At 49.4% G+C, this 11,210-nt stretch overlaps 1 long non-coding RNA gene across 1 annotated transcript; it reads right to left on the minus strand.

The window, feature by feature from the left end:
• Positions 1-1,188: 1,188 nt before the first annotated feature.
• Positions 1,189-5,528, minus strand: LOC138643541 (uncharacterized). Its single transcript, XR_011314172.1, has 4 exons — positions 5,014-5,528; positions 3,025-3,051; positions 1,918-1,991; positions 1,189-1,511 (listed from the first exon to the last, which is right to left on the minus strand). It is a non-coding gene; the product is annotated as an uncharacterized lncRNA (long non-coding RNA).
• Positions 5,529-11,210: the final 5,682 nt, after the last annotated feature.

Raw genomic sequence — 11,210 nt, forward strand, 5'->3', positions numbered from 1 at the left:
GTGGACCCTCTCCAGGCTATTAATATCTGCCCTCAGTCACTGGCTTTACTACTCTGGCGGAGAAAATTGCGCGGGAGCCCACGCCAATTTTTTCCGCAATTTAACCCTTTATTTTAAGAGCTAGAACTGCCAAATTTTGCAGATACACACTACTGACATTAGTAGTGTGGAATATGCAAAAAAAATGGTGATATGAGATGATTTACTGTATGTAAACCATGTCTCATATCATGTCGGGTTTGGGAAGGAGAAAGCAAAAGCCGGTAATTGAATTACCGGCTTTTTGCTATCTCGCGCTGTATGAAGGAATAATATATATATATATATGTCTACTGACATATATATATATATATATATATATATATAGACAGTATATATGTTTTTATTTTTTTTTAACACATGGATCCCTTGTATAGGCGTATGTCGGTTTGGCAAGCCTGCGATAAAAACACGCAGTACGGCTGCCATACGGATTACATACGGAGGATGCCATGCGCAAAAAACGGTGACACACCCTGCCTACAGAGGAGCTACGGACCACTATTTTCGGGACTTTTCAGCGTATTACGGCCGTAATATACGGACCGTATTTGCATACGCTGAGTGTGAAGCCGGCCTTTCAGTCACAAATCTCTTCACAGTACGATGATCACTCTTATTTATTTTAAATATCTAATGTTTTCATACCTTGTCCAAGGCATTGCACTATTTAATGCTCTTCAGCAGCAGAGAGATCCTTTTTATTTCCCATATTGCTTGAAATCTGTGGCCTGTTTAATAATCTGGAACATCATTTTTAAGTAGTTTTCCTTTAATTAGAATCACCTGGAAAACTAATTATCACACGTGTTTAAGATTGATTTCAGTGATCCATATTGAACCCTGAGACACAGAACCATCCACGAGTTTATTTGAAAAACAAAACAATTAAGGCTATGTGCACACGTTGCGGATTTTGCTGCAGATCCGCAGCAGATCTGCAGCTGCGGGTCCGCAGCAGCTTTCCGTGCATTTACAAACCTATGGAAAACGCAATCCGCAGTGCCCATGCTGCAGAAAAAAACACGCGGAAACGCTGCAGGTTACATTCCGCAGCATGTCAATTCTTTGTACAGATTCCGCTGCTGTTTACACCTGCTCCATAATATAAAACTGCAGGTGTAAAACCGCAGGTGGAATCCGCACAAATCCGCATAAAAACCGCTGTAAATCTGTGGTAAATCCGCAGGTAAAACGCAGTGCCTTTTACCTGTGGATTTCTAAAATCCACTGTGGAACAATCCGCAGAGCTCCTTTCTACATGTGCACATAGCCTTAATCTTTATGACACTTAAATCCAAAATGCATGATAATTTGGAACATGGTGTAGTCAAGAGAAATTCACTGCACTCTCATTATTTCAGTGGTGCAAAAAGTTTATTCGTGGGAGCAGATAAATGCAAAAATATGGCTCTGGGTAGAACGACAAAGTTAGACGTTTCGACCCTATTAGGGTCTTTTTCACTAAGTCGCTGCAAAAAGAAGAGGATAATATAAGTTAACATATAGATGCAAACATAAAACATAATGAGCAAAATATAGCGATGTGTTATGGTAACCCAAATGGTACAGTATATATATTCAGGACACGTGCTGTACAAATTTTATATACATTAAATAAAAATATAACCTAACCCGAAGCAAATAACAAGTAAGGTAATATATAACAGGACAAAAGTGCAATCAGGTCACCAGCCTGATGGGTGGAATAGAGGGAAGCACAAGGTGCCGCGCTGTGGTCCTGTATAACAATAGCATAATGGAACGATATAAAAGCATCACATCAGGACTGGATGCAGAAAGCAGGGATTACGTAACAGTGGCTTTATAGCATATACAGTAGCTCCAGTGTGGGTCAGTATAGGAGAGGAGGCTTACTTTTCAGTTGCTGGAGCAAGACAATAAGAGGTTTCACAGTAGTGGCATACTGCGCAGGCATGTGCGGTAAGGTGCTGTAATGGAAGGACAATATGTCAATAATAGCAAGGAAGCTCAGAGTTACAGATGACACATTGGTGGATCAGTGCAGTTACCTATTGTCACGGTACATATTGTGACCCAACGGGTGGTCAGTCAGCGGACGGAGCAACACACACGGAATGGGATGGTATTGGGGAGAAGGCCCTACAGATAGGGAAATGGGGGATGCTCACCACCTGAGCTCAAACCTTAGCCTGTCCCTGCACTCCCCTAACGCCCTAAGTGGGTCCTTCCCCCCGCTGTCGTCACGAACCTAAGTCCTTTGCTGTAACCTAATACTGCCCTGGCTAGTGCACTAGCAGGCAAGGGGCACTAGCCTCACCACTGCAGATAATACCACACAGGGGACAGTGACAAACACCAAAGGGACAAGGTGAAAATACAGCACTTAGCTTCCAGACGCCGCTGCCAAGCTCCACACCACAGATAATACAACAAGAGTACGCAGCAAGAAGGTCCTGGGTGTCCACATGTGTGCGGTCGTTGCCATGCAAGCTAGGACGCTCCCCTGGGTTGGAGGCCTTGCGGATTGCGCATGTGTGTTTGCCTAGCATCTGCGGCACGAGTAAAGAAGGATTTAAGTGCAGCTTTGATCAACGAGCATGGTTAATCATGTATTGAAGTGGTTATAATGAAAGGAACATGGGCACTGCTATGTCAAAGGGCATGGTAAAATAAATGGACAATAAATGTACAATAAAGGTGTCATAATTACTAGTGAGGAGGTGAAATTCCCATTCTGCAGAAATGTGTAAATAATAGTAGCATTAGGAGCAAAGGCGCGACATACTGAGATTAATGTCCAGTGCTAAAACACACGGATACTGTATGTAACCCAGAAGTAGGGGATGGAGGGGGAGGAATATACAGAAAATGTAGTCACTTAGAATTCTATAAATATTAGGGGAACTTTGTGGGGATTGTTTCTGGCGGCATTGATAGTGTTAGGTGCCCCCTGTGAATGAGTCGTGGGGCTGGATCATCAGTATGTCTGGGTGCACTTACCGAGGTGATGGTGTAAAATCAACGGATCTGTGGGGAACAAAGACATATAAAACATAATGAGCAGAATATAGCGATGTGTTATGGTAACCCAAATGGTAGATATATTCAGGACACATTCTGTACAAATTCTGTATACATTAAATAAAGATAGAACCTAACCCGAAGCAAATAACAAGTAAGGCTACTTTTACACTAGTGTTTTTTTTTTCAATACGTCGCAATGCGTCGTTTAGGGGAAAAAACACATCATGCGAAGTTGTCTGCAGGATGCGTTTTTGCCCCATAGACTAACATTAGCGACGCATTGAGACGCATTGACACATGTTGGAACCGTCATGCGACGGTTGCGCCGTGTTGTGGCGGACTGCCGGGAGCAAAAAACGTTACATGTAACGTTTTTTGCTTCCGACGGTCCGCCATTTCCGACCGCGCATGTGCGGCTGGAACTCCGCCCCCACCTCCCCGCACCTCACAACGGGGCAGCGGATGAGCTGGAAAAATGCATCCGCTGCCCCCGTTGTGCGGCGCATTCCTGCTAGCGTCAGTAACCTCGGCCCGACGCACTGCGACGGGCCGAGCCCGACGCTAGTGTGAAAGTAGCCTAAGGTAATATACAACAGGACAAAAGTGCAATCAGGTCACCAGGCTGATGGTTGGAATAGAGGGAAGCACAAGGTGGCGCGCTGTGGTCCTGTATAACAATAGCATAATGGAACGATATAAAGGCAGCACATCAAGGCAGGATGCAGAAAGCAGGGATTGTTTGGAGCAAGAGGAAAAGAGGTTTCTCAGTAGTGGCATACTGCACAGGGCATGTGCGGTAAGGTGCAGTAATGGAAGGACAATATGTCAATGATAGCAAGGAATCTCAACGTTACAAATGACACCTGCTGTGCGTGCCTCATCAATGGTCTGCTGGATCTGTCTATATGCCTCCCTGCTTGTGGAGCCCTGGACGGTGTTTACAAGCACCAGTCCCCTGCAGCTCATCCGGATCCATCGGGCTCAATAGTATCCCACTACTGGCACCATAATGTGGAGACACAGGTGATCAGCAGGCGCCCCGGGTCCGCTGGCTCATGACCGTATGGACCAGGGCTCATCCCACTGAATGCTCGCTCTCCTTTTACCGCGGGCATAACACTACTCAGACAACACAGGGTGAGAGTAAAACAGTATGGCAACACTTTATTGAACCACGAACAGACAATAACACATAGAACAGTCTCAGTAAAATACCCAAGATGGTGCATGTCAGGATTCCCCTGACCGCTGTCACCACTGGGTCAGGATTCACACCGTGACCGTCACCCCTACGTCAGGGTGACTTTAGGCCAACAGACGGCTATCACATGTGCAGGGGGGCTTATCTTAGTTATCCCTCCACTGCTAACAATGTGATGAAAAACCACACACAAGGCTATTGACCTCTTAGTTTACAGCAGGGGCTTATTCTAGGTATCCCACTGCTTTTCTATATACCACGAACTGCAGGGATTTATGTATATCCCGCTTACAGTTCCACTTAACACTTGCAGCTCTCTGGCGCCCCCTTACTCTCAGGTCAGATTAGGTACTGCACCCTGGGTAATTAGTCGCCAGAAAGGCTGCCTGCTATGTACTGGCTATTGGGCACGCTGCAGCGACGCGATAACTACTCCCACACAGGCAGGAACAATAATTATCAAACCCGCAGTTGCTTCAGCATAATCCAACCGTCAGCACACTTTCGCTGCCACCAGCTTCGATTAAACGGGTCCGAAGCTAACCCAACACAACAGTAACAGTAGCGTATTTTCCCTTCAAGAGACTTAGGGTACGGTTTAGAGCAGGAGAACGAACTAATATATAATAGTATATCCCATTCAAAATAACTAGGCAGTGCGTTATTAAAAATAGTTTATAAAGATGTTATACATGAGACAATTGCAAATATGTACAAGGGTAATTATAACATAAAGGGAATAAATGAGAAAAGATAACACTCACATATTAAAAGCATTGCAGGCATCCAGGCTAGTGCAGTTTCCATACATCCCAGTCCATGGGATGTACCAGCTCTTCCAGGACAATAGGACAAAGCAGTCCAGAGGGAGAAATCAGCAAAAAGTGACTCCTCAGAGCCTGCCAGACACTTAAAACATTAAGGCTGTGACATCACAGAAAGGCTGGCTTATCCAGACCCTCCTCTCTCTACATTCTGCCTAAACTTTAAACTATTCTCTCTGATTTCTATAACTTCACTACAAAACATGTCAGCGTCCTAAAAAACCCATCAACCATCTCGGATTAACGTGAGCATTCTAATGAGATCAAATATGTCCTATCTGGGATACATATTTACAGAGAAAACCCTACTTCTTTACCAGATGGAGTTAGAAACTCGTGTTTCGCGGGTTGTGTAGATACACCGAGTGAGAATAAAAATATATATTTTCGTATTTCTAGCTTAAATCGTTTGCCTAATATCTAACAAAAACTAAACAAAGAATCTTTCCTGAATCTTGGAGCCACTTTTCCAGTTTGAACTAGAGAATGTGGGAGGGGTGAGGGACTTTCCTCTGAGCCTGGAATTTACGACCCCAGAGCAATAAAACCTCTCTTCCCCCATACTCTCAGAGAAGGAAAGCCAGGAATTTGCAGCTACAAACTGTTGCTCCAAGAAGGGGGGCTTAGCCCACACAGGCTAGAGAACTACTTATGATATTTCATACCATATCGTGACACCTCCCCCTTTTGGTGTGCGCTAGGGAGGCAGGACCTGATGGTTCTCCTCCATGCGCACCTCAGCAGGTTCACCCTGGTGGGCCAACCCATCACCATTGCCATGATCTGGCTCCATGGTGCCTTCGCCTACCCGGTTTCCCAGGTAGTGAACCTCCCTCATGCCCATCTGACACTTTCCCGGCTTGATAGTCAGTCCTGCTTGGTGAATTCGCCTGAGCACCTCCTCGAGATGCTGCAGGTGTTCCTTCCAGGAGGGACTGAAGATGGCAATGTCATCCAAGTACGCCACGGCGTACGTCTCCAGTCCCTGAAGCAGGAGGTTGACCATCCGCTGGAAAGTGGCAGGGGCATTCTTCATGCCGAAGGGCATGACCGTGGACTCGTACAGTCCAAAGGGTGTGATAAAGGCGGACTTTTCCTGCGCCTCGGGGCTCAGGGGAATCTGCCAGTATCCTCGACTCAGATCCATTATTGTTAGGTAATCGGCGCCAGCTAACTTCTCAAGCAGCTCCTCCATGCGCGGCATTGGGTGCGCCTCCGAGGCTGTGATGGCGTTGAGCCCCCTGTAGTCCACGCAGAACCGGGTGGTCCGGTCCTTCTTTGGCACGAGAACTACAGGTGATGCCCACGCGCTCTTTGACCGCCGAATCACCCCCAGCTGTAACATCTCATCGATCTCTTGGCGCATAGTCTGCTGCACCTGGTCAGAGATTCGATAGGGTGTTCGCCGTAGTGGGGCGCGATTCCCGGTGTCCACCTCGTGGACGGCTAACTCAGTCCTCCCAGGTCGGTTAGAGAACACGACCCGGAAAGGTTCCAGTGTGGTTTGCAACTGCACCCGCTGGGGTTCAGTTAACGAGGCGCTTACCTCCACATCCTCGATGGACCCATTGGCCTTGGCTTGGGCCAGCATGTCCAGGAGGGTGTCTTCCTCACCGTCTTCGGGCAAGCTGCAGACCGGGAGGACGAAAGGTTCACGTTCGTGATGAGCCTTCATCATGTTGACGTGAAAGGCCTTTCGCCTACCCCGAGCGTGGTCAAGCGTGACCACGTAAGTGACCGGGTTGAGCTGTTGGTGGACGACGTACGGGCCCTCCCAGGCTGCCTGAAGCTTATCCGTTGGTACGGGGACCAGCACCCACACCTTTTGACCCACGTGGTAGGTCCGCTCCCGGGCGTTCTGGTCGTACCAGTGCTTCTGATCAGCCTGAGCCTGCGTCATGTTGTCATGCACCAACTGCGTCAAGGTCTGCATCTTGTCACGGAAGCGCATGACATACTCCACTATGGACACTTCAGAAGGGTTCGGCTCCTCTTCCCAGGATTCTCTTACCAACCCAAGGGGTCCCCGGACTCGCCTGCCGTACAGGAGCTCGAAGGGGGAGAACCCCGTCGAGGCCTGTGGAACCTCTCGGTAAGCGAACAGCAGGTGTGGGAGGTACCGCTCCCAGTCGCGCCCTTGAGTCTCAACCAGCATGCGTAGCATCTGTTTGAGGGTACCATTGAAGCGTTCACACAAGCCATTGGTCTGTGGGTGATACGCACTCGATACCAGGTGCTTAACCTGCATTCTCTTACAGAGAGCCTCCATTAGGCGAGACATAAATTGGGTCCCTTGATCAGTAAGCATTTCCCTGGGAAATCCTACACGTGAAAAGATGGCCAACAGGGCATCTGCCACCTTATCTGCCCTAGTTGAGGACAGAGCTACTGCCTCTGGGTACCGGGTAGCGTAGTCTACCACAGTAAGGATGTATTGCTTTCCAGAGCTGCTGGGGACGGCCAGCGGGCCCACAATGTCCACCGCGATCCTCTGGAAAGGCTCCTCTATCACTGGCAAAGGGATCAGGGGAGCCTTAAGAGCAGGCCCCGCCTTCCCCACTCTTTGACAGGTGACACAGGAGCGGCAGTAGTTTGACACATCTGTCCCCATCTTAGGCCAATAGAAGTGTTGAGACAGCCGGGCCTTAGTTTTGCTGATCCCCAAGTGTCCAGCTAGCGGGATCTCATGGGCAATCCGCAACAACTCACCCCGGAATTGCTGCGGGACGACCAGCTGTCTTTCCCTCAACCACTCCTTTTGTGATTCTCCGGGTACTGTCTCCCGGTACAACCTTCCTCGTTCCCAGAACACCTTCTCCTTATCAGTCTCGGAGAAGCGCGTCCCGGCGAGTTGTCTCAAACTCTCTAGGCTCGCATCTGTGTGCAGAGCGGCCTGAAACTCCTGGCTAGGGGAAGCCAGAAGCGACGTCAGGGTCCCTTCCCCACGGGAACCCTCTTGGACCTGCTCTGGGTCCACCTCTGGTTCAGTCACAGTGGGGACTGAGGAGGGTCCGGAAGGCAGACAGTTATCTGCGTTCCGGGCACTCTGACTGCGGGTGACAGCAGCTACGTAGGCTGTCTCCCCGGGGATTTCTACAGGCCCATCAGCCGGCGCTGCTATGGGCTCTACCTCCCCATCCACCCCCAACACTCCAGGGGCTGTGCTACTTATGGGCCAGTTACCTTCCTCGGTGGCACTGGTCACTTTCATGGCGTCACCTTCCTCACGGTTCCCATGCATCTCCCCATTTCCTGTAGCACCGACACTTGCCCCTGTTAGGGGTTCCTCAGCCGTCTCACTCCGCAGAGCGACGTGGCTGGGCACACCTGTACCTATGGACACATTAACCTTCACAGAAAAATCATTATCAGGTTCAGCTGGCACAGGTACAACATTTTCACCATCAATCCTAGGGAAAAAATCATTAGTAGATGCATCAACACAAGATAAAGCATGGTCAGGTAACACATGCGATTTCCCATCATCATCATCATCAGGGTTAACTTTACCCTCATTAGTAGATTGGGGAGGGGTGTCAGGGACGTAGTATGCATACATCCTCCCCAAATCAGTCCCCAACAAAACATCAGTGGGCAAATTATCAGACAGCCCCACTTCCTTCACCCCGCTCCCAGCACCCCAATCAATAAAAACCCGGGCCATCGGTAAGGGACAGCTGATGCCCCCAATCCCAGTGACAGTTAGGGTTTTCCCCGGAATGATTTCTTCAGGGGCCGCCAGTTCGGGTCGGATGAGGGTTCGTTCAGCCCCGGTGTCCTTGAGGCCTGTAGCAACATGGCCTCCCACAGTGACGGGCTGCACGTTGTCACACACCCTCCCAACCACACCACCCACCAAAAGAACTGCTGCATTAGGCCCTGGGGCCTTGGCTGGGGTGTTCTTCGGCCTGTCTGGACAGAAGGTACTGATATGCCCAGGCCGCTTGCAGGTGTGACACGTGCGAGGTTCGGTGGTAGGTCTGGTGCTGTTGGCCACAGGGCCAGGACCTCGGGTGTGCTGGCTGGCAGGGGTACTGGCGTTGGTTGCAGGCTTACCCCCTCTCCAGCTGGTGGTGACTGGCTTCCGCACTTCCGATCTACGGTTGGCCTCATAGGCATCGGCAATCTGCGCTGCTTTCGTCACGTCTTTGGGTTCTCTGTCCATCACGAACTGTCGCACCTCAGCTGGGCAAAGATGAAAGAACTGGTCTTTGATCATCAGGTCTCGCAGCTGCGCAAAGGTGGTCACTGACAGTCCTTGGGTCCACTGGTCAAAGTGGGTCCCCAGTCCATGCACCACATCACTGTAACTGTCGTGTGGGCCACGTTGGAGGGTCCGGAACTTTCTACGGTACACCTCGGGTGTAAGCTGGTACTTGGCTATCAGAGCCTTTTTGATGGCCTCATAGTCACCATCTTGTTCTTGAGGGAGGGCAGCAAACGCCTCCAGAGCTTTACCTTTCAGCCCTGGTGTCAGGTATCGTGCCCATTCATCTGTAGGCAGCTGGTACTGCCTGCAGGCTTTCTCAAAGGCCCGCAGAAAAGTGTCCAAATCTCCGTCCTTCTCCATAACAGGAAAGTGATCAGGCCAGGGCTTCGGTGTCTGAGCGCTGCTAGGCTCACGGTTGGTCTGAGACAACCCCTGCATTTGCAGTCGGGCTAACTGCAGCTGGTACTCCCGCTCAGCTTGCCGCTCGGCTCGCTGGGCCTGTGCCTCTCTCTCAGCTCGGGCCTCTCTCTCAGCTCGGGCCTCTCTCTCGGCTTGCTGGGCCTGGGCCTCCTGCCGGTATTGCTGAATCAGCTGCCGACGTCCCTCATGGTCGTCAATGGGGAATTCTTTCAAGGCCGCCTGCAGGTGGGGGTCCAATTCGCCCGGATTGCAAACAGGGCCAGCATTCAGTGGTTGGACCTCTGCTGCAGCACCATGTTCGCTTGTGCTGGCTTCTGCGGCCTCTGAGCTCTGAGATTGGTCTCGAGCGGCTTCCCATTGCACCAGATCTGCGACCAGTTGGGCTTTGTTTTTGCTTGCAGAGTCAATGTGCTGTGACTTGCATAAGGCGACAAGGGTGTCTCTGGTCTGCTGCTCATAGAAGGTTTCTCCCAGCACAACCATGGTTGCCAAATAAAAGATAGGATAGAAAAACGAAGAGAAAGGGAGGGGATAATTACCAGTACGCAATTGTCTCACAACTAAAAAGCACTGAGTTCGTTCTCCAAACTTATTTGCGCAGAGTCCTCGCAAGAACTTTCTGCAAGTTTTTAGTGAGAGGAATGATTACTCAAACCAAATCACTAATGCTCTAAGATATCCCACCGCCTTGCCACCAATTGTCACGATTCCCCTGACCGCTGTCACCACTGGGTCAGGATTCACACCGTGACCGTCACCCCTACGTCACGGATCAGGGTGACTTTAGGCCAACAGACGGCTATCACATGTGCAGGGGGGCTTATCTTAGTTATCCCTCCACTGCTAACAATGTGATGAAAAACCACACACAAGGCTATTGACCTCTTAGCTTACAGCAGGGGCTTATTCTAGGTATCCCACTGCTTTTCTATATACCACGAACTGCAGGGATTTATGTATATCCCGCTTACAGTTCCACTTAACACTTGCAGCTCTCTGGCGCCCCCTTACTCTCAGGTCAGATTAGGTACTGCACCCTGGGTAATTAGTCGCCAGAAAGGCTGCCTGCTATGTACTGGCTATTGGGCACGCTGCAGCGACGCGATAACTACTCCCACACAGGCAGGAACAATAATTATCAAACCCGCAGTTGCTTCAGCATAATCCAACCGTCAGCACACTTTCGCTGCCACCAGCTTCGATTAAACGGGTCCGAAGCTAACCCAACACAACAGTAACAGTAGCGTATTTTCCCTTCAAGAGACTTAGGGTACGGTTTAGAGCAGGAGAACGAACTAATATATAATAGTATATCCCATTCAAAATAACTAGGCAGTGCATTATTAAAAATAGTTTATAAAGATGTTATACAGGAGACAATTGCAAATATGTACAAGGGTAATTATAACATAAAGGGAATAAATGAGAAAAGATAACACTCACATATTAAAAGCATTGCAGGCATCCAGGCTAGTGCAGTTTCCATACATCCCAGTCCATGGGATGT

The sequence above is a fragment of the Ranitomeya imitator genome, chromosome 6 (genome assembly GCF_032444005.1).
Source record: "Ranitomeya imitator isolate aRanImi1 chromosome 6, aRanImi1.pri, whole genome shotgun sequence".
NCBI classification, from domain to species: domain Eukaryota; kingdom Metazoa; phylum Chordata; class Amphibia; order Anura; family Dendrobatidae; genus Ranitomeya; species Ranitomeya imitator.